This window comes from Salvelinus fontinalis, chromosome 7 (assembly GCF_029448725.1).
Source record: "Salvelinus fontinalis isolate EN_2023a chromosome 7, ASM2944872v1, whole genome shotgun sequence".
In the NCBI taxonomy this organism is placed as follows: Eukaryota; Metazoa; Chordata; class Actinopteri; order Salmoniformes; family Salmonidae; genus Salvelinus; species Salvelinus fontinalis.
Genome location: NC_074671.1, coordinates 5,468,624 through 5,480,678, shown reverse-complemented (window position 1 = coordinate 5,480,678; position 12,055 = coordinate 5,468,624).

The window sequence follows — 12,055 nt, the reverse complement described above, 5'->3', positions numbered from 1 at the left end:
AGAGAGAGGATAACACACACTAGAGAGAGGATAACACACACTAGAGAGAGGATAACACACACTAGAGAGAGGATAACACACACTAGAGACAGGGTAACAGTAGAAAGGATAACACACAATAGAGAGGGGATAAAACACACTATAGAGAGGGTAACACAATAGAGAGAGGGTAACACACACTAGAGAGAGGATAACACACACCAGAGAGAGGATAACACACACCAAAGAGAGGATAACACACACAAGAGAGAGGGTAACACACACTAGAGACAGGGTAACACTAGAAAGGATAACACACACTAGAGAGAGGGTAACACACTAGAGAGAGGGTAACACACTAGAGAGAGGATAACACACACTAGAGAGAGGATAACACACACTAGAGAGGATAACACACACTAGAGAGAGGATAACACACACTAGAGAGAGAATAACACACACTAGAGAGGATAACACACTAGAGAGAGAATAACACACTAGAGAGAGAACAACACACTCTAGAGAGAGGATAACACAAACTAGAGAGGATAACACACAATAGAAAGAGGTTAACACACTAGAGAGAAGGTAACAAACAGTAGAGAGAGGATAACACACTAGAAAGGATAACACACACTAGAGAGAGGATAACACACACTAGAGAGAGGATAACACACACTAGAGAGAGGATAACACACCATAGAGAGAGGATAACACACACTAGAGAGAGGATAACACACAGTAGAGAGAGGATAAAACACACAGTAGAGAGAGGATAACACACACTAGAGAGAGGATAACACACACTAGAGAGAGGATAACACGCACTAGAGAGAGGAAAAGACACACTAGAGAGAGGATAACACACACTAGAGAGAGGATAACACACACTAGAGAGAGGATAACACACACTAGAGAGAGGATAACACACACTAGAGAGAGGATAACACACACTAGAGAGAGGATAACACACACTAGAGAGAGGATAACACACACTAGAGAGAGGATAACACACCATAGAGAGAGGATAACACACACTAGAGAGAGGATAACACACAGTAGAGAGAGGATAAAACACACAGTAGAGAGAGGATAACACACACTAGAGAGAGGATAACACACACTAGAGAGAGGATAACACACACTAGAGAGAGGATAACACACACTAGAGAGAGGATAACACACACTAGAGACAGGGTAACAGTAGAAAGGATAACACACAAGAGAGAGAGGATAAAACACACTATAGAGAGGGTAACACGCTAGAGAGAGGGTAACACACACTAGAGAGAGGATAACACACACTAGAGAGAGGATAACACACACTAGAGAGAGGATAACACACACTAGAGAGAGGATAACACACACTAGAGAGAGGGTAACACACACTAGAGACAGGGTAACACTAGAAAGGATAACACACACTAGAGAGGATCACACACACTAGAGAGAGGATAACACAAAATAGAGAGAGGATAAAACACACTAGAGAGAGGATAACACACACTAGAGAGAGAATAACACACACTAGAGAGGATAACACACTAGAGAGAGAATAACACACTAGAGAGAGAATAACACACACTAGAGAGAGAATAACACACACTAGAGAGAGAATAACACACACTAGAGAGAGGATAACACACACTAGAGAGAGGATAGCACACACTAGAGAGAGGATAACACACACTAGAGAGAGAATAACACACATTAGAGAGAGAATAACACACATTAGAGAGAGAATAACACACACTAGAGAGAGGATAGCACACACTAGAGAGAGGATAACACACACTAGAGAGAGAATAACACACATTAGAGAGAGAATAACACACATTAGAGAGAGGATAACACACACTAGAGAGAGGATAACACACACTAGAGAGAGGATAACACACACTAGAGAGAGGATAACACACACTAGAGAGAGGATAACACACTCTAGAGAGAGGATAACACACTCTAGAGAGAGGATAAAACACACTAGAGAGAGGATAACACACACTAGAGAGAGGATAACACACACTAGAGAGAGGATAACACACACTAGAGAGGATAACACACACTAGAGAGAGGATAACACACACTAGAGAGAGGATAACACACACTAGAGAGAGGATAACACACAGTAGAGAGAGGATAACACACAGTAGAGAGAGGATAACACACACTAGAGAGAGGATAACACACACTAGAGAGAGGATAACACACACTAGAGAGAGGATAACACACACTAGAGAGAGGATAACACACACTAGAGACAGGGTAACAGTAGAAAGGATAACACACAATAGAGAGAGGATAAAACACACTATAGAGAGGGTAACACAATAGAGAGAGGGTAACACACACTAGAGAGAGGATAACACACACTAGAGAGAGGATAACACACACCAAAGAGAGGATAACACACACCAAAGAGAGGGTAACACACACTAGAGACAGGGTAACACTAGAAAGGATAACACACACTAGAGAGAGGATAACACACACTAGAGAGAGGATAACACACACTAGAGAGAGGATAACACACACTAGAGAGAGGATAACACACACTAGAGAGAGGATAACACACACTAGAGAGGATAACACACACTAGAGAGGATAACACACACTAGAGAGGATAACACACCATAGAGAGAGGATAACACACCGTAGAGAGAGGATTAAACACACAGTAGAGAGAGGATTAAACACACAGTAGAGAGAGGATAACACACAGTAGAGAGAGGATAACACACAGTAGAGAGAGGATAACACACAGTAGAGAGAGGATAACACACACTAGAGAGAGGATAACACACACTAGAGAGAGGATAACACACACTAGAGAGAGGATAACACACACTAGAGAGAGGATAACACACACTAGAGAGAGGATAACACACACTAGAGAGAGGATAACACACACTAGAGAGAGGATAACACACACTAGAGAGAGGATAACACACTCTAGAGAGAGGATAACACACTCTAGAGAGAGGATAAAACACTCTAGAGAGAGGATAAAACACACTAGAGAGAGGATAACACACACTAGAGAGGATAACACACACTAGAGAGGATAACACACACTAGAGAGAGGATAACACACACTAGAGAGAGGATAACACACACTAGAGAGAGGATAACACACACTAGAGAGAGGATAACACACACTAGAGAGAGGATAACACACACTAGAGAGAGGATAACACACACTAGAGAGAGGATAACACACACTAGAGAGAGGATAACACACAGTAGAGAGAGGATAACACACAGTAGAGAGAGGATAACACACAGTAGAGAGAGGATAACACACACTAGAGAGAGGATAACACACACTAGAGAGAGGATAACACACACTAGAGACAGGGTAACAGTAGAAAGGATAACACACAATAGAGAGAGGATAAAACACACTATAGAGAGGGTAACACAATAGAGAGAGGGTAACACACACTAGAGAGAGGATAACACACACCAAAGAGAGGATAACACACACCAAAGAGAGGATAACACACACTAGAGAGAGGGTAACACACACTAGAGACAGGGTAACACTAGAAAGGATAACACACACTAGAGAGAGGGTAACACACTAGAGAGAGGGTAACACACTAGAGAGAGGGTAACACACTAGAGAGAGGATAACACACACTAGAGAGAGGATAACACACACTAGAGAGGATAACACACACTAGAGAGAGGATAACACACAATAGAGAGAGAATAACACACACTAGAGAGGATAACACACTAGAGAGAGAATAACACACTAGAGAGAGAATAACACACTAGAGAGAGAACAACACACACTAGAGAGAGGATAACACACTCTAGAGAGAGGATAACACAAACTAGAGAGGATAACACACAATAGAAAGAGGTTAACACACTAGAGAGAAGGTAACAAACAGTAGAGAGAGGATAACACACTAGAAAGGATAACACACACTAGAGAGAGGATAACACACACTAGAAAGGATAACACACTAGAGAGAGAATAACACACTAGAGAGAGAACAACACACACTAGAGAGAGGATAACACACCATAGAGAGAGGATAACACACCATAGAGAGAGGATAACACACACTAGAGAGAGGATAAAACACACAGTAGAGAGAGGATAACACACACTAGAGAGAGGATAACACACACTAGAGAGAGGATAACACACACTAGAGAGAGGATAACACACACTAGAGAGAGGAAAACACACACTAGAGAGAGGATAACACACACTAGAGAGAGGATAACACACACTAGAGAGAGGATAACACACACTAGAGAGAGGATAACACACACTAGAGAGAGGATAACACACACTAGAGAGAGGATAACACACACTAGAGAGAGGATAACACACACTAGAGAGAGGATAACACACACTAGAGAGAGGATAACACACACTAGAGAGAGGATAACACACACTAGAGAGAGGATAACACACACTAGAGAGAGGATAACACACACTAGAGAGAGGGTAACACACACTAGAGAGAGGATAACACACACTAGAGAGAGGATAACACACACTAGAGAGAGGATAACACACACCAGAGAGAGGATAACACACACCAGAGAGAGGATAACACACACCAGAGAGAGGATAACACACACTAGAGAGAGGATAACACACACTAGAGAGAGGATAACACACACTAGAGAGAGGATAACACACACTAGAGAGAGGATAACACACACTAGAGAGAGGATAACACACACTAGAGAGAGGATAACACACACTAGAGAGAGGATAACACACACTAGAGAGAGGATAACACACACTAGAGAGAGGATAACACATCATAGAGAGAGGATAACACACACTAGAGAGAGTATAACACACAGTAGAGAGAGGATAACACACACTAGAGAGAGAATAACACACACTAGAGAGGATAACACACACTAGAGAGAGGATAACACACACTAGAGAGAGGATAACACACACTAGAGAGGATAACACACACTAGAAAGAGGATAACACACACTAGAGAGAGGATAACACACACTAGAGAGAGGATAACACACACTAGAGAGAGGATAACACACAGTAGAGAGAGGATAACACACAGTAGAGAGAGGATAACACACAGTAGAGAGAGGATAACACACACTAGAGAGAGGATAACACACACTAGAGAGAGGATAACACACACTAGAGACAGGGTAACAGTAGAAAGGATAACACACAATAGAGAGAGGATAAAACACACTATAGAGAGGGTAACACAATAGAGAGAGGGTAACACACACTAGAGAGAGGATAACACACACTAGAGAGAGGATAACACACACTAGAGAGAGGATAACACACACCAAAGAGAGGATAACACACACCAAAGAGAGGGTAGCACACACCAAAGAGAGGGTAGCACACACTAGAGAGGATAACACACACTAGAAAGGATAACACACACTAGAGAGAGGATAACACACACTAGAGAGAGGATAACACACACTAGAGAGAGGATAACACACACTAGAGAGGATAACACACACTAGAGAGGATAACACACCATAGAGAGAGGATAACACACACTAGAGAGAGGATAACACACACTAGAGAGAGGATAACACACAGTAGAGAGAGGATTAAACACACAGTAGAGAGAGGATAACACACACTAGAGAGAGGATAACACACACTAGAGAGAGGATAACACACACTAGAGAGAGGATAACACACACTAGAGAGAGGATAACACACACTAGAGAGAGGATAACACACTCTAGAGAGAGGATAACACACTCTAGAGAGAGGATAAAACACACTAGAGAGAGGATAACACACACTAGAGAGAGGATAACACACACACTAGAGAGAGGATAACACACACTAGAGAGGATAACACACACTAGAGAGAGGATAACACACACTAGAGAGAGGATAACACACACTAGAGAGAGGATAACACACACTAGAGAGAGGATAACACACACTAGAGAGAGGATAACACACAGTAGAGAGAGGATAACACACAGTAGAGAGAGGATAACACACACTAGAGAGAGGATAACACACACTAGAGAGAGGATAAAACACACTAGAGAGAGGATAAAACACACTAGAGACAGGGTAACAGTAGAAAGGATAACACACAATAGAGAGAGGATAAAACACACTATAGAGAGGGTAACACAATAGAGAGAGGGTAACACACAATAGAGAGAGGATAACACACAATAGAGAGAGGATAACACACACTAGAGAGAGGATAACACACACTAGAGAGGATAACACACACCAAAGAGAGGATAACACACACCAGAGAGAGGGTAACACACACTAGAGAGAGGGTAACACACACTAGAGACAGGGTAACACTAGAAAGGATAACACACTAGAGAGAGGGTAACACACTAGAGAGAGGGTAACACACTAGAGAGAGGGTAACACACTAGAGAGAGGATAACACACACTAGAGAGAGGATAACACACACTAGAGAGGATAACACACACTAGAGAGAGGATAACACACAATAGAGAGAGAATAACACACACTAGAGAGGATAACACACTAGAGAGAGAATAACACACTAGAGAGAGAACAACACACTAGAGAGAGAACAACACACACTAGAGAGAGGATAACACAAACTAGAGAGGATAACACACAATAGAAAGAGGTTAACACACTAGAGAGAAGGTAACAAACAGTAGAGAGAGGATAACACACTAGAAAGGATAACACACTAGAGAGAGAATAACACACTAGAGAGAGAACAACACACACTAGAGAGAGGATAACACACACTAGAGAGAGGATAACACACCATAGAGAGAGGATAACACACCATAGAGAGAGGATAACACACACTAGAGAGAGGATAACACACACTAGAGAGAGGATAACACACACTAGAGAGAGGATAAAACACACAGTAGAGAGAGGATAACACACACTAGAGAGAGGATAACACACACTAGAGAGAGGATAACACGCACTAGAGAGAGGAAAACACACACTAGAGAGAGGATAACACACACTAGAGAGAGGATAACACACACTAGAGAGAGGATAACACACACTAGAGAGAGGATAACACACACTAGAGAGAGGATAACACACACTAGAGAGAGGATAACACACACTAGAGAGAGGATAACACACACTAGAGAGAGGATAACACACACTAGAGAGAGGATAACACACACTAGAGAGAGGATAACACACACTAGAGAGAGGATAACACACACTAGAGAGAGGGTAACACACACTAGAGACAGGGTAACACTAGAAAGGATAACACACACTAGAGAGGATCACACACACTAGAGAGAGGATAACACAAAATAGAGAGAGGATAACACAAAATAGAGAGAGGATAAAACACACTAGAGAGAGGATAACACACACTAGAGAGAGAATAACACACAGTAGAGAGGATAACACACTAGAGAGGATAACACACTAGAGAGAGAATAACACACACTAGAGAGAGGATAACACACACTAGAGAGAGGATAGCACACACTAGAGAGAGGATAACACACACTAGAGAGAATATAACACATACTAGAGAGAGGATAACACACACTAGAGAGAGGATAACACACACTAGAGAGAGGATAACAAACACTAGAGAGGATAACAAACTCTAGAGAGAGGATAACACACTAGAAAGGATAGCACACAATAGAGAGAGGATAACACACACTAGAAAGAGGGTAACACACTAGAAAGAGGGTAACAAACAGTAGAGAGAGGATAACACACTTAAATGATAACCCACACTACAGAGGATTTCACACACTAGAGAGAGGATAACACACACTAGAGAGAGGATAACACGCACTAGAGAGAGGAAAAGACACTCTAGAGAGAGGATAACACACACTAGAGAGAGGATAACACACACTAGAGAGAGGATAACACACACCAGAGAGAGGATAACACACACTAGAGAGAGGATAACACACACTAGAGAGAGGATAACACACACCAGAGAGAGGATAACACACACTAGAGAGAGGATAACACACACTAGAGAGGATAACACACACTAGAGAGAGGATAACACACACTAGAGAGAGGATAACACACACCAGAGAGAGGATAACACACACTAGAGAGAGGATAACACACACTAGAGAGAGGATAACACACACTAGAGAGAGGATAACACACACTAGAGAGAGGATAACACACACTAGAGAGAGGATCACACACACTAGAGAGAGGATAACACACACTAGAGAGAGGATAACACACACCAGAGAGAGGAAAACACACACCAGAGAGAGGATAACACACACTAGAGAGAGGATAACACACACTAGAGAGAGGATAACACACACTAGAGAGAGGATAACACACACTAGAGAGAGGATAACACACACTAGAGAGAGGATAACACACACTAGAGAGAGGATAACACACACTAGAGAGAGGATAACACACACTAGAGAGAGGATAACACATCATAGAGAGAGGATAACACACACTAGAGAGAGTATAACACACAGTAGAGATAGGATAACACACACTAGAGAGAGGATAACACACACTAGAGAGAGGATAACACACACTAGAGACAGGGTAACAGTAGAAAGGATAACACACAAGAGAGAGAGAGGATAAAACACACTATAGAGAGGGTAACACGCTAGAGAGAGGGTAACACACACTAGAGAGAGGATAACACACACTAGAGAGAGGATAACACAAACTAGAGAGAGGATAACACACACTAGAGAGAGGATAACACACACTAGAGAGAGGGTAACACACACTAGAGACAGGGTAACACTAGAAAGGATAACACACACTAGAGAGGATCACACACACTAGAGAGAGGATAACACAAAATAGAGAGAGGATAAAACACACTAGAGAGAGGATAACACACACTAGAGAGAGAATAACACACACTAGAGAGGATCACACACACTAGAGAGAGGATAACACAAAATAGAGAGAGGATAACACACACTAGAGAGGAGATAGCACACACTAGAGAGAGGATAACACACACTAGAGAGAGAATAACACACATTAGAGAGAGAATAACACACACTAGAGAGAGGATAGCACACACTAGAGAGAGGATAACACACACTAGAGAGGATAACACACACTAGAGAGGATAACACACACTAGAGAGGATAACACACAGTAGAGAGAGGATAACACACACTAGAGAGAGGATAACACACCATAGAGAGAGGATAACACACTTAAATGATAACCCACACTACAGAGGATTTCACACACTAGAGAGAGGATAACACACACTAGAGAGGATAACACGCACTAGAGAGAGGATAACACATACTAGAGAGGATAAAACACACTAGAGAGAGGATAACAAACACTAGAGAGAAGATAACACACACTAGAGAGAGGATAACACACACTAGAGAGAGTATAACACACAGTAGAGAGAGGATAACACACACTAGAGAGAGGATAACAAACACTAGAGAGGATAACACACACTAGAGAGGATCGCACACACTAGAGAGAGGATAACAAACACTAGAGAGGATAACACACACTAGAGAGGATCGCACACACTAGAGAGAGGATAACACACAGTAGAGAGAGGATAACACACACTAGAGAGAGTATAACACACAGTAGAGAGAGGATAACACACACTAGAGAGAGAATAACAAACACTAGAGAGGATAACACACACTAGAGAGGATAACACACACTAGAGAGGATCGCACACACTAGAGAGAGGATAACACACACTAGAGAGAGGATAAAACACACTACAGAGTGGATAACACACACTAGAGAGAGGATAACACACATAAGAGAAAGGATAACACACACTAGAGAGAGGATAACACACACTAGAGAGAGGATAACACACACTAGAGAGAGGATAACACACACTAGAGAGAGGATAACACACACTAGAGAGAGGATAACACACACTAGAGAGAGGATAACACACACTAGAGAGGATAACACACACTAGAGAGGATAACACACACTAGAGAGAGGATAACACACACTAGAGAGGATAACACACACTAGAGATAGGGTAACACACACTAGAGATAGGGTAACACACACTAGAGACAGGGTAACACTAGAAAGGATAACACACACTAGAGAGAGAACAACACACACTAGAGAGAGGATAACACACACTAGAGAGAGGATAACACACACTAGAGAGAGGATAACACACACTAGAGAGAGGATAACACACACTAGAGAGAGGATAACACACACTAGAGAGAGGATAACACACACTAGAGAGAGGATAACACACACCAGAGAGAGAATAACACACACTAGAGAGGATAACACACTAGAGAGAGAATAACACACTCTAGAGAGAGGATAACACACACTAGAGAGAGGATAACACACACTAAAGAGAGGATAACACACACTAGAGAGGATAACAAACTCTAGAGAGGATAACACACACTAGAGAGAGAATAACACACTCTAGAGAGAGGATAACACACACTAGAGAGAGGATAACACACACTAGAGAGGATAACACACACTAGAGAGAGGGTAACACACACTAGAGACAGGGTAACACTAGAAAGGATAACACACACTAGAGAGGATCACACACACTAGAGAGAGGATAACACAAAATAGAGAGAGGATAAAACACACTAGAGAGAGGATAACACACACTAGAGAGAGAATAACACACACTAGAGAGGATCACACACACTAGAGAGAGGATAACACAAAATAGAGAGAGGATAACACACTAGAGAGAGGATAACACACACTAGAGAGAGAATAACACACATTAGAGAGAGGATAACACACACTAGAGAGAGGATAACACAAAATAGAGAGAGGATAACACACTAGAGAGAGGATAACACACACTAGAGAGAGAATAACACACATTAGAGAGAGGATAACACACACTAGAGAGAGGATAACACACACTAGAGAGGATAGCACACACTAGAGAGAGGATAACACACACTAGAGAGAGGATAACAAACACTAGAGAGAGGATAACACACCATAGAGAGAGGATAACACACTTAAATGATAACCCACACTACAGAGGATTTCACACACTAGAGAGAGGATAACACACACTAGAGAGGATAACACGCACTAGAGAGAGGATAACACATACTAGAGAGGATAAAACACACTAGAGAGAGGATAACAAACACTAGAGAGAAGATAACACACACTAGAGAGAGGATAACACACACTAGAGAGAGTATAACACACAGTAGAGAGAGGATAACACACACTAGAGAGAGGATAACAAACACTAAAGAGGATAACACACACTAGAGAGGATCGCACACACTAGAGAGAGGATAACAAACACTAGAGAGGATAACACACACTAGAGAGGATCGCACACACTAGAGAGAGGATAACACACAGTAGAGAGAGGATAACACACACTAGAGAGAGTATAACACACAGTAGAGAGAGGATAACACACACTAGAGAGAGAATAACAAACACTAGAGAGGATAACACACACTAGAGAGGATAACACACACTAGAGAGAGGATAAAACACACTAGAGAGAGGATAAAACACACTACAGAGTGGATAACACACACTAGAGAGAGGATAACACACATAAGAGAAAGGATAACACACACTAGAGAGAGGATAACACACAGTAGAGAGAGGATAACACACTAGAGAGAGGATAACACACACTAGAGAGAGGATAAAACACACTACAGAGTGGATAACACACACTAGAGAGAGGATAACACACATAAGAGAAAGGATAACACACACTAGAGAGAGGATAACACACACTATAGAGAGAATAACACACACTAGAGAGAGGATAACACACACTAGAGAGAGGATAACACACACTAGAGAGAGGATAACACACACTAGAGAGAGGATAACACACACTAGAGAGGATAACACACACTAGAGAGAGGATAACACACACTAGAGATAGGGTAACACACACTAGAGATAGGGTAACACACACTAGAGATAGGGTAACACACACTAGAGACAGGGTAACACTAGAAAGGATAACACACACTAGAGAGAGAACAACACACACTAGAGAGTTGATAACACACCCTAGAGAGAGGATAACACACACTAGAGAGAGGATAACACACACTAGAGAGGATAACACA